The sequence below is a fragment of the Tenebrio molitor genome, chromosome Y, assembly GCF_963966145.1.
Source record: "Tenebrio molitor chromosome Y, icTenMoli1.1, whole genome shotgun sequence".
NCBI classification, from domain to species: Eukaryota; Metazoa; Arthropoda; class Insecta; order Coleoptera; family Tenebrionidae; genus Tenebrio; species Tenebrio molitor.
The window spans coordinates 300,418-316,361 of record NC_091056.1 but is presented as its reverse complement, the minus strand read 5'-3'; the positions used below and the strand labels follow the sequence as shown (position 1 = coordinate 316,361).

The 15,944-nt window shown below is 35.1% G+C and overlaps 2 long non-coding RNA genes across 2 annotated transcripts; one reads left to right on the top strand and one right to left on the bottom strand.

Moving 5' to 3' along the window:
- Nucleotides 1-954: 954 nt before the first annotated feature.
- Nucleotides 955-3,563, top strand: LOC138140537 (uncharacterized). The gene is made up of 2 exons (XR_011162582.1): nucleotides 955-3,035; nucleotides 3,178-3,563. It is a non-coding gene; the product is annotated as an uncharacterized lncRNA (long non-coding RNA).
- A 154-nt stretch (nucleotides 3,564-3,717) lies between these two features.
- On the bottom strand, nucleotides 3,718-4,666 carry LOC138140536 (uncharacterized). Its single transcript, XR_011162581.1, has 3 exons — nucleotides 4,574-4,666; nucleotides 4,408-4,525; nucleotides 3,718-4,358 (listed from the first exon to the last, which is right to left on the bottom strand). It is a non-coding gene; the product is annotated as an uncharacterized lncRNA (long non-coding RNA).
- Nucleotides 4,667-15,944: the final 11,278 nt, after the last annotated feature.

Below are 15,944 nucleotides of genomic sequence, written 5' to 3'. Positions count from 1 at the left end.
CAGGCGTCCCACAGGGCTCGGTGCTTTCACCGACTCTGTACGCAATCTTCACTGCCGACATCCCAAAACCCGACAACACAAAAATCGCACTGTATGCAGACGACACTGCAATTCTAGTGCGGTCTTGGTCACCCGAAATCATTTCGCGAGATCTTCAAGGCGCTGTGGTAAATCTGGAATCATGGTTTCGCACTTGGCGAATCGACGTGAATCCGGAAAAAAGCAGCGCCATTCTTTTTACCAAGCGTCATTTCCGACCGGTCGGCGAAGTCGCTATGTTCAACCGCGTCATCCCCTGGACAACCGTCGTCAAATACCTCGGTGTTAAGTTCGACAATCATCTCACTTTCATTCCCCAAGTCGAGCACGCGAAAACTCGCGCTCTCATCGTTCGTGGACAACTTAATTCGCTGGTTTGTCGGCGAAGCAAGTTGTCCATCAAGAACAAAATCACAATCTACCGACAGATTGTCAGACCCGCCATGACGTACGGCTTCGTGGTGTGGGGAAACGTGTCTAACACGCAACTCCACAAACTGCAAGTCGTGCAGAATAAATTTCTCCGGGCAGCTTTTAATGCGCCCTGGTTCGTCAGGAATTCGCAACTCCATCGGGAGGCAGATCTTCCACTCATCAGGGATTTCCTGCTAGATGTAGCGGAGAAATTCTTTGAGAATGCGGCCCAACACCCAAACCCTCTTGTACGCGACGCCGTCGATTACGACGAACACCTGCCACTCCGCCACAAACGGCCGAAGTGTCTGCTCCTCCGACAGGACTGAAGTGCAACCACCACTTCCAGTCCCCCGCGTTGTTTTGTCTGTTGCTTTTGTTTCAGAGCTCCGCAGTAACGCGTAGCCTCTTGTAAACAAATTATTAATTGAACTCTCTCGAGTATGTTTCAGTTCACACACCAGGGCCATCTCCAGCTCCAAGGACCAGGTAAAAGTGTAAGCAAACCGGGTTTATTTTTATAGTCTCGTCTATAATTATTTTCTTGAGCGTTTCCCCCATTCTTCTTCGGCTCCGACGAGGGGTTTTTTCTGCAGTTTTTCCCCTCGTTGTAACGCATAAGCGGGAGCATTCCGACGACGCCTTCTGCAGCCCCCTTTTCTTCTCGCGATTTGTTTTCTCAAACAACCCCCCTACCGTACTCTCGACCTGCTGGGTTCGCAACTGGAGGCCGACCAGCTAGGGGGTACGGTAACTCGATACTTGACAAGTCTGTCACACAGCCCTACCATTTCATGCGTAGGTGCCTGCCAGTCAGATTGGGGAAAGATGAGTCTAGGACTCGAACTCCGTAAAACGTCAGACAAATTATTATTATATTAAAATTTAATTTCATACTGTCCGGTAGATGTTCGATTACATTATCAATAGAGCATTAAGCATTAAAAATCGGTAAAATAGGCAGGGAAAAAGGCATTAAAAATTCGAAGATAAACATTGACAATTAAATGTTGCTATAAGTATTATTGTTTCAGTGATTCACTGTACATTATAGAAAAAAAAACATCATTTACAACAATCAAATACATTTTCTCAAAATTCACTGATTTTTGACAGATCTTACAAAAAAACAACACGAAAGCATCACTTGAAAAAATAAGACTTCTAAAGTTCCGCACAAATTTATTTAATTTGTCGGTAACTTTCGACATTATGACAGAAACGATTCTTATTGTAAAAAAATTGAAAGTGAACGAATATCACAGAAAGAAAGTAATTTCCAGGTAAAACGAGATAAAAGCAGAAAGGGGGATTTAAGTTACACTGTGGATTATAGGAAAACTCGAGTCAGGTAATGTAGATACCGTAATGGGATAGGATTTTCTATGAACTGTAGGTAAAGTTAGTTCGTTGCTGCTATGTATTCCATGAAAAACAAAATTTATGTCAAAATTGGCAGTTATATAAGCCAAATGGGCTTTTTTTAGGAAATGATCAATTTGAGTCCGGTAGGTGAGTTACAACAGGGAAGCAATACTTACCAGACTGTTTTATTTTTATAAATCAAATCTGACAGTGAAAAGTTAAAAAGTCAAAAAATATTCGGTCATTGTTGTAACATAACATATTTAGCCGTGACAACCAAAAACAAGATAGTGGAACGTATTGATATGAAAATACAGGGTGTTTCTGAAATAAGTACATTAATTTTAACTGGTAATAGAACTCATCAAAAGGAACAACTTTTCTCTCTGCCATTTTGGCGAAAAACGTTGCGTAGTGGCTTAGGAAAGATTTTCCTAAAACCGTTCATATCTCCAAAACTAAGCTACCTAAAAACGTGAAACAACCAGATTCTTACGAAGTGGATTTTTTGCTATACGGGTAGATTTCTTTGAATTTCGATTTCTGCGTTAAAACACGTTTTCTGGATGAAAATGGACATTTTTTTCATATTAGCGCTGATCTCAATTAGCCATTGCAGTATTTAGTGGCGTAGGGCTATTTTAGTGAAAAATCTCTCCAATTTTTTTTTGGAATTAAACATCGTTTTTCGGCAAAATGGTAGATAGAAAAGTTGTTCCTTTTGACGAGTTCTATTACCAGTTAAAATTAATGTACTTATTTCTGTTACACGTTGTACGTAACTTGTGTTTCAACCTATGTTTATTGGCGCGTGGAGTTCCAGTATCGACATACAATTTCGGATTCATGGATAACTTGATTACAAATTAATTTGATCGCTCTTTATAAGATCACAAAATTCCAAATATATAATTCTTCTCGGAAGTTTTCCTAATCTGCCGTGTCCAAATTACCTGCCCCCTGGCTGTTTCGGCTAGCTAAAGGATCATTATTGGACGACACCGTTATTCATCCCCATTTCAGGTACAATCTTGAATATAAATTTGCTGTGTTTGTTTATACATATTTCTATTTATTTTGACTGCGTCCTAGTGACTAGAAGTTGAGTTATTATCCGAGTGCGTTTTAAAAATGGGTGTCCATGGTAAGAATAAGATTTCTACAAACGGTTACCGGAAAAGTATAAAACGTAGAATGAAGGCAATACGTAATAAGAGGTAAATATAATGAATATAATTTCTTTTTCAATTTTACTCTGTCTTACTTCTCGCAACTGTACGACACTTGCAATCTGCAGCTATGTTACTCGTATTTATTACAATTATGTTATTGTTACATGTTATTCTTATGCTTTTTTAGATCAAACAGTACTTTTCAATTGTTTCATTGCCAACAGACTCAGTCATTGTTGATCACGCTGTACAAAGACAAAAGCAAATAAGAATTAGTTAATTACTTTAATTTAAGCAGTAAAAAAACGTAACAGTGCTTTTGAAATCAACAATGCCGAAACGGACAACAAAACTAAAAAATTATAATCAAGGTTCGCGCAGGGCAAGCAACAATATCATATGCGTAAGATTACTACTGGCGGGAATTAATCTGCACTGTGTTGTTTTGGAACTCGTAATGTAAAGTAGGTACGGTGTTTACCTGCATGTCACTATTTACAAAACATAATTACAGAGCCAAAAATAATGTATATTTATTTAATTATGAAAATAAACTGATTTATAATTTCAAAATTTTTTATTTTCTTACTTATAAATTTAAATCATATTCTGGGGAATCCGACGGAAATTTCGTAAAGCGGCTCGGGATTTAGAAACAGGGCAGAGTAGCAGGTAGTCTCCTTTGGGCGAAGTGCTCCTCTTCACACTAGGAGGTAACAAATACTAATCCCCTCATTATTAGCACTGCATGGTAGTGCCTGTCGTAAAACGGTCAGCAGGTGTTGTATGGTTGGTTGTATAGTTACGAAATAGATATTTTCGTTGGGTGATGGGCACCCTTAATGAATGAATAAATAAATGAATGAAATGAAATAATATACAAGATTGATGTCAGGGTATGACCTTGACGAAAATGAATGATTTAATTCTAGTAAAGAAAAGTTAAATTCGGGAAGGTTCCGAAAATTTGATTTCTAAAAATATCTGAATGATTATGACAATGAAAATGTGAAATTTGAATGCAAAAAAAGTTACAAATCTTATAAAATGCAAGGTATCAATAAATTATGAACGTACATGGAATTATAAACTTGAGAAGCGGGAAATTCGAGGCGTTTCTTAAATAAACAATCCCGAAATGAAAGAATGGCGACTTATCTTTATGGCCGAGTCTGTTGTTTCCTCGAATGAGTGTCCTTATTGACTTGCGGTACGGTACTGCTCCGATGCGATGGTGTCACGGCGTGACCTTGAAGTTTTCACGTAAATTCTGGGCCGGAAACGAAATGATGCTGACGGTACTAACGGCGATACTGATACGAAGACGGTATGTTCGACCTGGCGAACGATCACCCTAGCGAACGACCCCTAACGAATTGACGTTAGTGTTGCGAATGTCGAATGGTTCGGTAATTACCTTTCGGCGAAAAAGGGGGTTCTTGGCGAGAATTCTGGAAGTCCTTCCGGTACTCCTCGGTAACATACGATACGGTACTAAATGATGCGGTACGATACGATACTGGATCGAACTACCCCTAATAAATGATATTAGTTATGTGAAGTCGCTAATTTTCGATAATTACCTCTATTAATGCGAGGGGTCACTCGACCACGAACCCAAAATGTGTTCCACTACTTCCACTGGCGTCGCCTCGGCGGCTCTCGACGAAATGCCAAGACCACGACTTCCGCATTTTTAATCCCGGCACCGCAGTCCCGTAAATCGAGAAAATTGTCACGCGCGCGATTCTCGACCTTATTCCGTTGCGCGATAAGGCGTGCTGCGCTTGCAGGGTACTGCGCATTCGAAAGATTGCATTTCCGGTGGTACTACACGTGCGCTGCGTCATGACAGGTGTACGGTCATGGCGTCGGTTTGTTTAAATTGGATTTCACCGACCCACAGTGGGCTGAAACGCCGAAAACCTGGCCGAAATCCAAAAAAATGATGTATGTTTTTCAAGACTTTTACCTTGGAAATAGTTGTAGTGGTACCCCTAGTATCTGGAATGACCATTGATGATAAGGGACTGGAGACCCCACATGGGTCAGGAATTAATTCCATTTGTGAGCTTCGAGCTCGCCGCTTCGATAGATTCTAGCGCCGAGAAAAGTAGCAGATATGGAAACGCGTGTAAAATGTGTTCCAATAAAGTTTTTGCAATTGTTTTAAAATGGATTCTTCTCTTGGAAGTAAGCAAAATTAAAATGTATAATTCGTTTTTCATTTTATAATGATGTTAGTTAGCAAATTAACAATAAAGTCGCTCGAAATTTTGTTGGTTTCGTTATGGAAATTAGTTACAAAAAAAGCAATAAGTTACGCCATTAGTAGCCAGTAGGCAGGACACCAATTTCAAATTGTTTATTGAACATTTCTTTAACTATTTACAAAGAACTGGCTGCAACTTTCTGCAACTTTGCTTTTTGAGACACTTTTTGTGCGAAGATGCGCGTAAATTAAAACACTTACAGATCCAAATATGAGCAATAATTTTTTTGTTAAAGAAGTAAATCTGTCATCAAATTGTACAATCCTTGATGCACCCTACTGGACAAATGTCCGAAAAAGCTCTAGAGTTGTGAAACAAGAATATTAAAAGATTCCGCGAAAATTTTAAAAGAAAAAACATTGAAGACGTTTTCCGTAGATTATTAATATCATGGGATCCAATCCTTTCTACTTTGCAAAAAACTCCTGCGAAAAACTTACAATAATTGTCCCTACACACAACACAGCTGCTAGAGTGCTAGACCCACTTTCAATTGCAGCAGCAAGCTCTCATTTCGATGTAAATGTTGATATTGATGATGACAATGATGTATACGATCCTACAGGTATTAAGCACTATGTACAAGTGAATATTGTAGATTATTTATTAATATTGAAGATTTTTGGCACATTTTTTTTGGACGTTTCGTAGCCGCCATTTTGTTTTTTTCAAAATTAAATTTCGTATTCTTAATCAGCGACCTGAAAAACCCCTATATACACATTTTCACAGAAATTGATAAATTTCTTCGTATTATGGCCAACTTTTCGGCGTTTCAGCCCACTGTGCGACCGGGAAATTTCAGATGATGAAGCGGTAAAGTGTCGGTAAGTCGTGCACGTTAATTCAGATGTTGATTACCGTATCTCGCAGGTTAAAAAAAAAGGACAGGAAGAAAGATGGGGGTTTGAAAAGAAGGAGGTGACTTTCCGGCTAGTTACGAAAGTGAAAAGGGAACCAACATGGCCGTACGGTCACCTATCGCTGAGAAGAAGAAGAGAAAGTGAAGATGAAGAGAAAGGGAAAGTGGGGTTCAAAAAAGATAGGTTGCAGCTCGACAACCTAGAGGCGTGAGGCCACCTCAGCCTGACATTTGCGGGGCTAACAAGTGTTATTCCAGCCGCCCCGTGGTGGCTGGCACAAAGACTCTACTAATTGATTTTCCGCTTCCGGAATGAGCGACGTAAAAAAGGCTTGAAGGCAGGGTGGGCGCGTCGCATCGTCAAATGCCGTGCGTTATCTGCTAGCTCCAGGTATTCGAGCAGCGATCTAATAGTCCCGCGAGCAAAAGTAGGATCTCTTGGCCTCCTACACCGACCAAACGCTATTGTGGCGTTTTGTAACGCTACAATGGCTTAAAAAAAATAGGAAAGATTTTCCTAAAACCGTTCATATCTCCAAAACTAAGCTACCTAAAAACCTGAAACAACCAGATTCTTACGAAGTGGATTTTTTGCTATACGGGTAGATTTCTTTGAATTTCGATTTCTGCGTTAAAACACGTTTTCTGGATGAAAATGGACGTTTTTTTCATATACGCGCTGATCTCAATTAGCCATTGCAGTATTTAGTGGCCTAGGGCTATTTTAGTGAAAAAGCTCTCCAATTTTTTTTTGGAATTAAACATCGTTTTTCGGCAAAATGGTAGATAGAAAAGTTGTTCCTTTTGACGAGTTCTATTACCAGTTAAAATTAATGTACCTATTTCAGAAACACCCTGTATTTCGGATACAACTATATGCCAAATCTCACACTCCTCCGTGCGCGCAATTTGCTTGAAAAGGGGTACAAAGTTTCTTATTCACGGATTAATATAAAAAGTCTGGAAACACCCCAATAAAATAGAAACGAATGATTTTGGAGAAAAACCCAAAAACAAGTCTACTGGGGATTTCAAAAAGCTTTCTGTTGATGGGATCTGTTTACTGTTTTTGATGACCTTGAAATAGATCTTTTAATTGTCTGCCCGACGATCAAAAAAATTTCAATTTACGTAAGAAATTTCCTGAAAAACCTAATTTTCTTTTTATAACATAATAACTTTTTCAAGGTCATCGCAAAGACCGAACAGACACTAACAGCAGAAAGCTTTTTTAAAACACTAAATGACCTGTCTTTAGATTTTTTTCAAAAATTATGCGTTATGTTTTCATTTGGGTGTTTCCAAACTTTTTGGACACACTGTATAGATTTATTATGACGGAAATAATAGAATTACTAATTAATAATTATAATTTATTCACCAATCAACATCTTCCTCTAATGTATGTAATGTAAGTATGTAGTTTTTTTTTTGTCTCCGAGGACATCGGGATCAATTGAATAATAATTATTGATTATGTCGTTGCATAAAGGAAATGGGGGAAGTTACAGAGTGATTGGAATTGTCGTCCTGAAGTTTGTATCGGATTCATTTAAATTTATCCACAAAGTTGACGTTGAAGACTCGATTGTGAACGTACCATTCGTCATTCTGCAGAGTAAAAACACAAACAACGCAAAAAATGCCGTTAGAGTTAAACAGCTGATCCGTGATCTGTAGTCTGTGGTGCGTTCACAATCGACTCTTCAACGCCAACTTTGAGGATAAATTTAAATGAATATCCGATATAATCATATTTTAACGCGTTGGATTTGAATTTAGCCGTTTTTCTATTGAATAAAAACGTTTGAGAGCCATTTTGTTTGATGGTCCCATGATTGACAAGTCACTCTTGAATTGTAATCGTTTCCGAGAAGTATTTTTCGCAGGCAAGTTCTTTCATTGATATTCCCAAAATTTTGTTAATCTGTAGGAAAGTTGGACGTCTGGGGTTTTATTAGAAGTAGACCCGACAAAGTGCTTGCCGCTGTTATAGTGCATTCATTTTAAATGTTGGGTTTTGTAATAAAACTTGCCTGCTTTGACACTTGTCCGAAACTCAGTGAATCTAAAACTGTGTTCAATATATTCGGGTCCAAAATTAAAGAATGGTGGGATCGAGATCAACTTTTAGAAGACCAAGTGAAACCATTAACATTTATTGCCAATACTGGTGAATCATCTAGTGAATTTGATTCAGATGACCATTAATTTTTTATTTGTTTACGTATTTTATTATTTATTTTTTACTTACTTTAAAAGATGCATGTAATGGATACTTTACTAATTACTCTTATTTCTTTATTAAGTAATCTTATTTATCAAATGCATTATTTAAAATCAACAATCTGTTTACATTTTTTTGGTCACTGATCACAAAATGTGTTTTAATTCTTTTTTACTTGTGGATATTTTAACGTCTCTTTCTTTTGCTCGTCGATAAGTTGGTGAAAGTACGACGTGGTACCAGTTTTATATGAACAGAGGGATTCCTACTTTACGGTACCGATACAATGAAAATTTGCCGCTTTCGTAATTTATGGTGTTTTGAGTTTACAAGTTTACCCAACGTTTAAAATGAATGCCCTATATTAGGCGCCGTTTATGATTTTGCCTGTGACGACCGATTCTAAGAGGGTGCGTGCGTGTAAATAGATTTGTTTGTTGTCAAACCGATTGCTGGGGAAAAACCAGAGTTCGTCTTTTCTGCGCTAGACTACCTGGCCGTGTTTTTGGATACTTACCTCTTTCCCGCACCAAGTGAGAGACTAGAGAGAATTAGTGAAAATACCAAGAAAACGACTCACTTCCAAAAATTGAATTTGTCAGAGGCAATGTTAAAATTTCTTTTGAAAAAATTTACTCTTCAGTTCTTGACTCTGCACACTGCAGATTAAACGATATAAATATTCTTGTGCATAATAATTATACGTACCGAAAATGTAAAACTTTAAATTCGGAGGAAATTTTGAACAGTAACTAATAGGTAAATTCTCCATATTGTCTGATGTAATATTTTAATAAAAATTATCAATCTTTAAGAAAGTAGGGTTACGAAACAAATTTGTAAATGTTAATAGGTCAAATCGATTCATCTAGTTTTTCTAATAGCAAACTCGTCAATCGCATCATCATAAAAAATATATTTTTCTAATTCAGTTACGAAAAGTAACCATTGTGATATGTCATTTTAGTTGTCAAACGTGCTTCATTTAATAACTAGTCAAAAAAGTGACATTATATATCACTGTTGTTAAAAAGTGACATTATATTATCACTAGTGTTAAAAAGTGACATTAGTATTATTATCTCGGAAAATTATTGAAATAGCAGATTTAAACAGGATTTTAATTAGAATGTGTGCTTTTCGTAACTAAATTAGAAAAAATTTTGTATGAAACTCGTAGCAAAATGGCTATTTTTTTGCACACGACATGTCTAGTGCAAAAAAGACGCTCATTTTGCAACTCGATACATAAATAGCTATTTTTTAATGATTGAATTAAATCATTTTCAATGGACAAGGTCGCTAAATTACTTAACCGAACTTGTGTAATTGTAATGGAATGTAATGGAATTTCTAACAAAATATTGAAAAACTTCTTTCTACGGAAGCAGATATTACCGGTAGTGATAATACCGTGAGATCATTTAAATTTATAAATAACTTGGCAACACCGCTGACACCTTGATTTGAATTATCAAAATGACGCTTTAAAATTCAATACAAAATATAAACGGTGAGTTAACAGTTGTATTGAAGCCAGATGTTTGATAAATACAACTGTTAACTTGCAGTTTCATATTCTGTATTGAATTTCGAAGCGCCACTTTGGCAAACCAAATCAAGATGTCAATTTTGTTGCCAATCTAATTTTAAAGTCATAGCCAACTTTAATTATAAATTTAAATGATCTCACGGTACCTGTGACAATAATTTACACGTTTCTGGCAAATCAGTCACTAACGACAAAGAAAAAATAAATGCAGGCATATCGCTCAATTTTTCAGACAGAATAATCCCGGGTCGCAGTATGATACTTTTGATTCGGTGTCTAATTTAGTTTTATCAAATAAATTTGGATGATCAATCAATAACAAGTTGAGCAATTCATGCGGAAAACATTTTTTAATGTTTCAAATTTTGACTTATTTAAAATATAGAAAATTCATATTACTCAATCTAAGTTCAATTTGATTTATTGCTAAATATAAAATTTCGAAAAATAAAGGTTTTTTTTTTAATGTTCTACATCCACTATATTGTAATGGTCCGAATAGGTTGGCTAAATTAAGAATTTTATTTTTTCAAATAATTTCAACCGTTTATTTGGGATGGAAATGCTGTTCAGTTGTAAATTTTATTTTCTGGATGCCTTTGTCGGCAAAAGTGGTAAAAGCCGCCCGCAAAAGAATCGAGCCGACCCTCTGCAAGGAAATAATCACTAAGGGCCGGATTTATATGCACTAAAAAAGTCGAAATATGCATGCAAGATATGCTTCCGAGATTACAAAATATGCACTTTAGTATGCAAAATATGCAGCTAAATATGCTTTAAAAAATCAAAAGAGGCACGCTTTTTTAATTTAAAACTTATATGAATTAAAAATAATACAATTACAATACAATGTTGATTTAATTACCATTAAAATGGCAAACAAGATACCTTTCTAAATTTTCTGGAGTAAAATTTGGTCTTCTGTCAGATAAAATATTTTTTGTGTTTGGAACATATTTGACAAAAAATAACTTTCCCGTCAGCAGTAAAATCCATTCACGGATTTGTTGACTTCTGTACCCTTTTACTTTAGAGTTTCTGAAAATAACAATTTTAATGTACTGAAAATCAACGGTAAAATATAAGCACCACTGGAAACTAAATCTTATTTAACAAGAATACAGGGCAAGTCACATAAGGCTTATTTCTGAATTTATTTTGTACGCAACCAAAAATACTAATGACGCTGACCACTTGATACCGTTTATAATGAGATTTAATTTAGTAATCAACGTAGGTATGTAATTTGGCTAAAAATGTCAAAATGACGTTATCCTGTTCTGATTAATGAAATCAAAAATTAAATTCATTAACTGTCATTTTGACATTTTTAGCCAAATTACATACCTACGTTGATTACTAAATTAAATCTCATTATAAACGGTATCAAGTGGTCAGCGTCATTAGTATTTTTGGTTGCGTACAAAATAAATTCAGAAATAAGCCTTATGTGACTTGCCCTGTATAATTATCTCCAGTAACCAGTAAGCTGTTGAACATACGAAAGACGCTGTGATTATGAGAGAAACTGTCATATTATATTATTATTTCGACCCCATGCCAATAGGGAGTTTGCGGTAGCGCATTTTCTGTTACGTTATACGAGAATTTTACCGTATAACAAAATATAACGTAAATTGCAGGAAACAGATGTGCGTTTAACAAAAAAAAAATTACTAACGTATAAGATAACAGTTGATGACAGATTCTTAGAATGACAGAATTAGAATGTCAAATCGAACAAGATGACGGAAATTATTTTATTTTATATATTGTGGTACAAAGGGCTGTTGAGGAAAGAAAAAGACTCTATTCACTGACTATAGATGTGTCTTTGCGTTCAAAATTTTGTTGCTCAATGTGAGACACTGGCACATCAGATTCTACGGTGACTTCAATAACATTAGCTTAAATACCATTTCCAGTACATTGTGCATGAAATAACAAATGCTGGATCTACCTACAAAGTATCAAACTTAGAACATCTACCTATTTTACAACAAAATTCGCTTATCTGACACAGATCGTACAGCGTCTTCTTTGTTCAGTAATACTTGGTATGTTTTCTAAGACTCCTGTTATTGTTTTTGAACAATTCTGCATCTTGCACAATATTTTTGATTATTCTAACGAAACTATGAAAATATTTGACATTAATATGAAATTGGGTATAAGTAGGTACTATCACTTTTTCATAATGGAATATTTTCGGATTGGTTCCCTTATTTTCAGAAATAGTGTAAGGAAATTCGGTATACGGTATAAATTCTGTATGAGTTTGACGTTATAAAACATAACGACAATTTTTATAACAAAAAATGCGCTACCGCAAACTCTTTAATGCATAAATTATATCGGGTGTCCTTTTAAATTTCAAATCATAGTAGGCGTTGAAGTATCGATTGTGAACGCACTATTTTGGTTACGGATCATGGATCAGCTGTTTAAATCTTACGTTTTACACGAGTAGTGCGTTCACAATCGACTCTTCAGCGCCTACTACAAGGTGAAATTTAAAAAAACACCCGATATTATTTTATTGCAGAATTTTGTCGGCACCACGGTGGCAGGTGCTCCTCTCACCAAACTATATAAACCTGACCAGTCTATATCGGCAGTGTCGGCACATTTTTGCAACTTCCATATCAAAGGCGGCATTTCCTTGAAGCGGCTAGACCAGATGTGCGTTTTCCTGGGTTATATGCAATTAAATATGCATTTATTGTAAAATATGCTTTTATTGCTAAATATGCAATAATATGCATAATAAGAATGATGTTATTTTATTTAGAATCATCTGAAACGCCAAGATAACTTTAAAGTAATCCGAAGCTGTTTAGCAAAAAAATATGCAAATGCATATAAATCCGGCCTTTAATAATCACCAATCCATATTTTGACAAGGGGACCTGACCACTGTCATAAACTCATAAATCTAATCTCCAACATTTTCAGGCAGTTCGACATACGAGGACAGTACCATTAGTTTTTGTCCTTTATTTAAACGATGTTGACTGACAAATGAAAAACTGTAGAGTTTATTGTGCATTTCAACGTTTAATGACGAATACAATTCGGTTGCATTTTTTTTAAATTGTTATACAATGACGTTTATTGGTTAAAAAATCGTATGATTACGAATAACAAATAAACAAAAATTAATACGCTAAAAAGATTTTCACTTATAATCTCCCAAGTGTGTAGATTTATTATTATCGAAAAAAATTTCCTGTAATTAATCTACTCACAAGGGTTGATTCGATCAGAAAATCGCACGACAAAGAAAAATTTAAACAAAAACCATATAATTTTCCTTAAATCAAAATCTCAAATTTTCTATAGTCGTCTTTGTGTTGTGTCAACCGTATAAACAATAAATTATAAAATGTGTCATTCAGGTTTTGGAGATTACAGCGTTTAAAAATTATCGGGTGTTCATTTAAATTTCCGGTCAAAGTTGGCGGAAGAGTCGATTGTGAACGCACCATTCGTGTAAAAACACAAATAACGGTAAGATTTAAACAACTAATTTGTGATCCGTAATCCGTAGTGCATTCACAATCGACTCTTCTACGCCAAATTTGACCGGAAATTTAAACGACCACCCGATAGATGATATTCAAACAAAAAATACAAAACGAAGCAAGGCCAGTTTCAACAATTCTTAAAAGAGCGCAACGTAAGTTGGATAGAACGTGTAATAAATATTACGTTTAAGACTGTTTTCCATAGTATACTTGATTTTTTTCGAACAAAAAATTTCCAATAATGCTATTTTATTTATTTATTTATTCTAACATTTGGCATATCGTTGGATTCAGAAAAATAATCTCTTTCAAAATCAGAATAAAAAAATATACCAAGCTGTTTGAAAAAACAAAGTTGACCATCATCTGACCTTGAATGAATTTTTGAAAAAAAAAATTGTCTACATCGTGCCTATAGTGTTTTTAAAATGATTTATTCCAGTTTTTGCTTTATTTAAATCGAACCATAAATAACGGAGATATGGCTTGCGGCGTTTTTTAGGACGCACCTGTATATAATAAATGTTTTTCTATTTGCGTCGGTGACAGAGCTGTTACAATACCAAAAACAGAATCGTAACACCTGAAAGCGGTTCTATAATAGGGGTAGTACAATTTACTAAATTCTAGAGGATTCTGGCAGCATCAGCAAATACGCACGAATATCCCAAAGCCGACAAAGGTTTCAATTGTTTTTGCCAACCATCATAAAATTTTCCAGAATTTTAAAATTCTTACTTTTGATTTAAAAACGCCTCGAAAGGTGCAAAATAGAAAAAATAGTATTGAAAAACCCGTTTCAAGAGGCGTTTATTCCATTCGTCCTTTATAAAACTCGCGCTTTGCGACTCGTTTTATAAACTTGGACTCATGAAATAAACACTTCCTTATGAAACTCGTTTTTTAATATAGGTACTATTTTTGGGCGCTATTCTACTTTTGACTGTATTGAATTTATTTGTGTCTCATATATCATCATTATCAGAATAATAACTTTGTAATTCTTCCAGGAAACGATGCTTTCACGACCGATCTGTTCCAAAATGAGAGTTTCTGGGCATTTTCTGGCAGGTAGAAAACAGCGGAATCTTATAATTCGATTGTAAATAAATTTGTTGGGGGTAAAAGAATACATTTTTCTTTAAAAGGATCTTATGAAGGTAGATTCTATGCTGCAGTAATTAGTTATCATACAAAAGGTCAATTTATTTCTACGATATCTCAGGAAATAATGGTAATATAGTAACAAAGTAAATAAATTACGTCAAAACAGAAAGGTAGCGGGTCGATTCAGATTACGGTCAAAACTGTGAGGGATTATCAGAATTTCCAGACATGTCTACGGATAAATATGAAAATGCCAAGATTAAATTTTTGAATGAGGTTTCTAGCGTCAACATGATATAGAACAAAAAATTCGAGGGCAAAATTCAAATCCTGAATGGTATAGAAAACGATCATTTCGACTTACGGTTAGTAAATTCGCGAAAATTTGTAAAATGCGTTTAAATACGGACACTGCAAATACGGTAAAAGAAATTTTATATTCAGAAAAATCATCCACTCCAAATTCTGTACCTAAACCACTGTTACATGGAATGAAAATGTAGAAAAAGCGAAAGAAAAATTCCGCACGTGAAATAACAATTGAAGAAGGTATAAAAAATAAGATTATTGATTATTTAACGATAGATGACGAAAAGTATATAAAATAAAAAACATCTCACCCGTATTATTATCAAGTACAAGGTCAATTGCACGTCACCAATCGCGATATTTGTTAGTTCGTTGTTTACACTCCAACGAAAGAGAAATTCAATTCGTATTTAAAATACTGCATAATTAAAAAAGACGATAGATTCTGGTGTGAAAATATGGAAAATCACTTAGAAGAATTTTATTTTGGGGCTTTACTTCCGGAATTAGTACTTAGATCCTAGACATAAAAGAGGACAGTCGATTAGGAGAATACTAAAAAAGAGTTATAATTTTCCATTGTTTAATCTTCTACATTTAATTCAATTCTAATTTTTAGTCATTTAGATAAGGAATTAAATTAATTAATTAATTAATTAATTAAAATATTTATATCAGTTTTCGAAAAACAGATTTTTATTAAAATAATAAGGTAAAGATTTTATATTAATAACATAATTACATAAACATTTTTGTTTTATAATACAAAAATTTCCGATAATATTGCGGAATCTGGAAAAGTGCCCCGAATGCTTGCAGCGTTTCCACGTTGAATGGCAAGGGAAATCCTCTCGAAAAGGAATTTCTTTGATTTTGAATCGCCTGATTCCGCGATAAGTCGGTTTCCGATGACATTAATGAAATCGATGGCTTCTTTGCACCAAGGGCCTAAGGTTTCAAATGCTAAACCTTTAAGGCTCGCGTTTACCTAAAAGAAATTTCCTAGTTGATGTGCAGTGGGTCCTCTATTTACAAATTTATATCTTGGTCAAACGGGTCAAACAAACCGAGAGACGCAGGTACCTTGAATTAGTCAC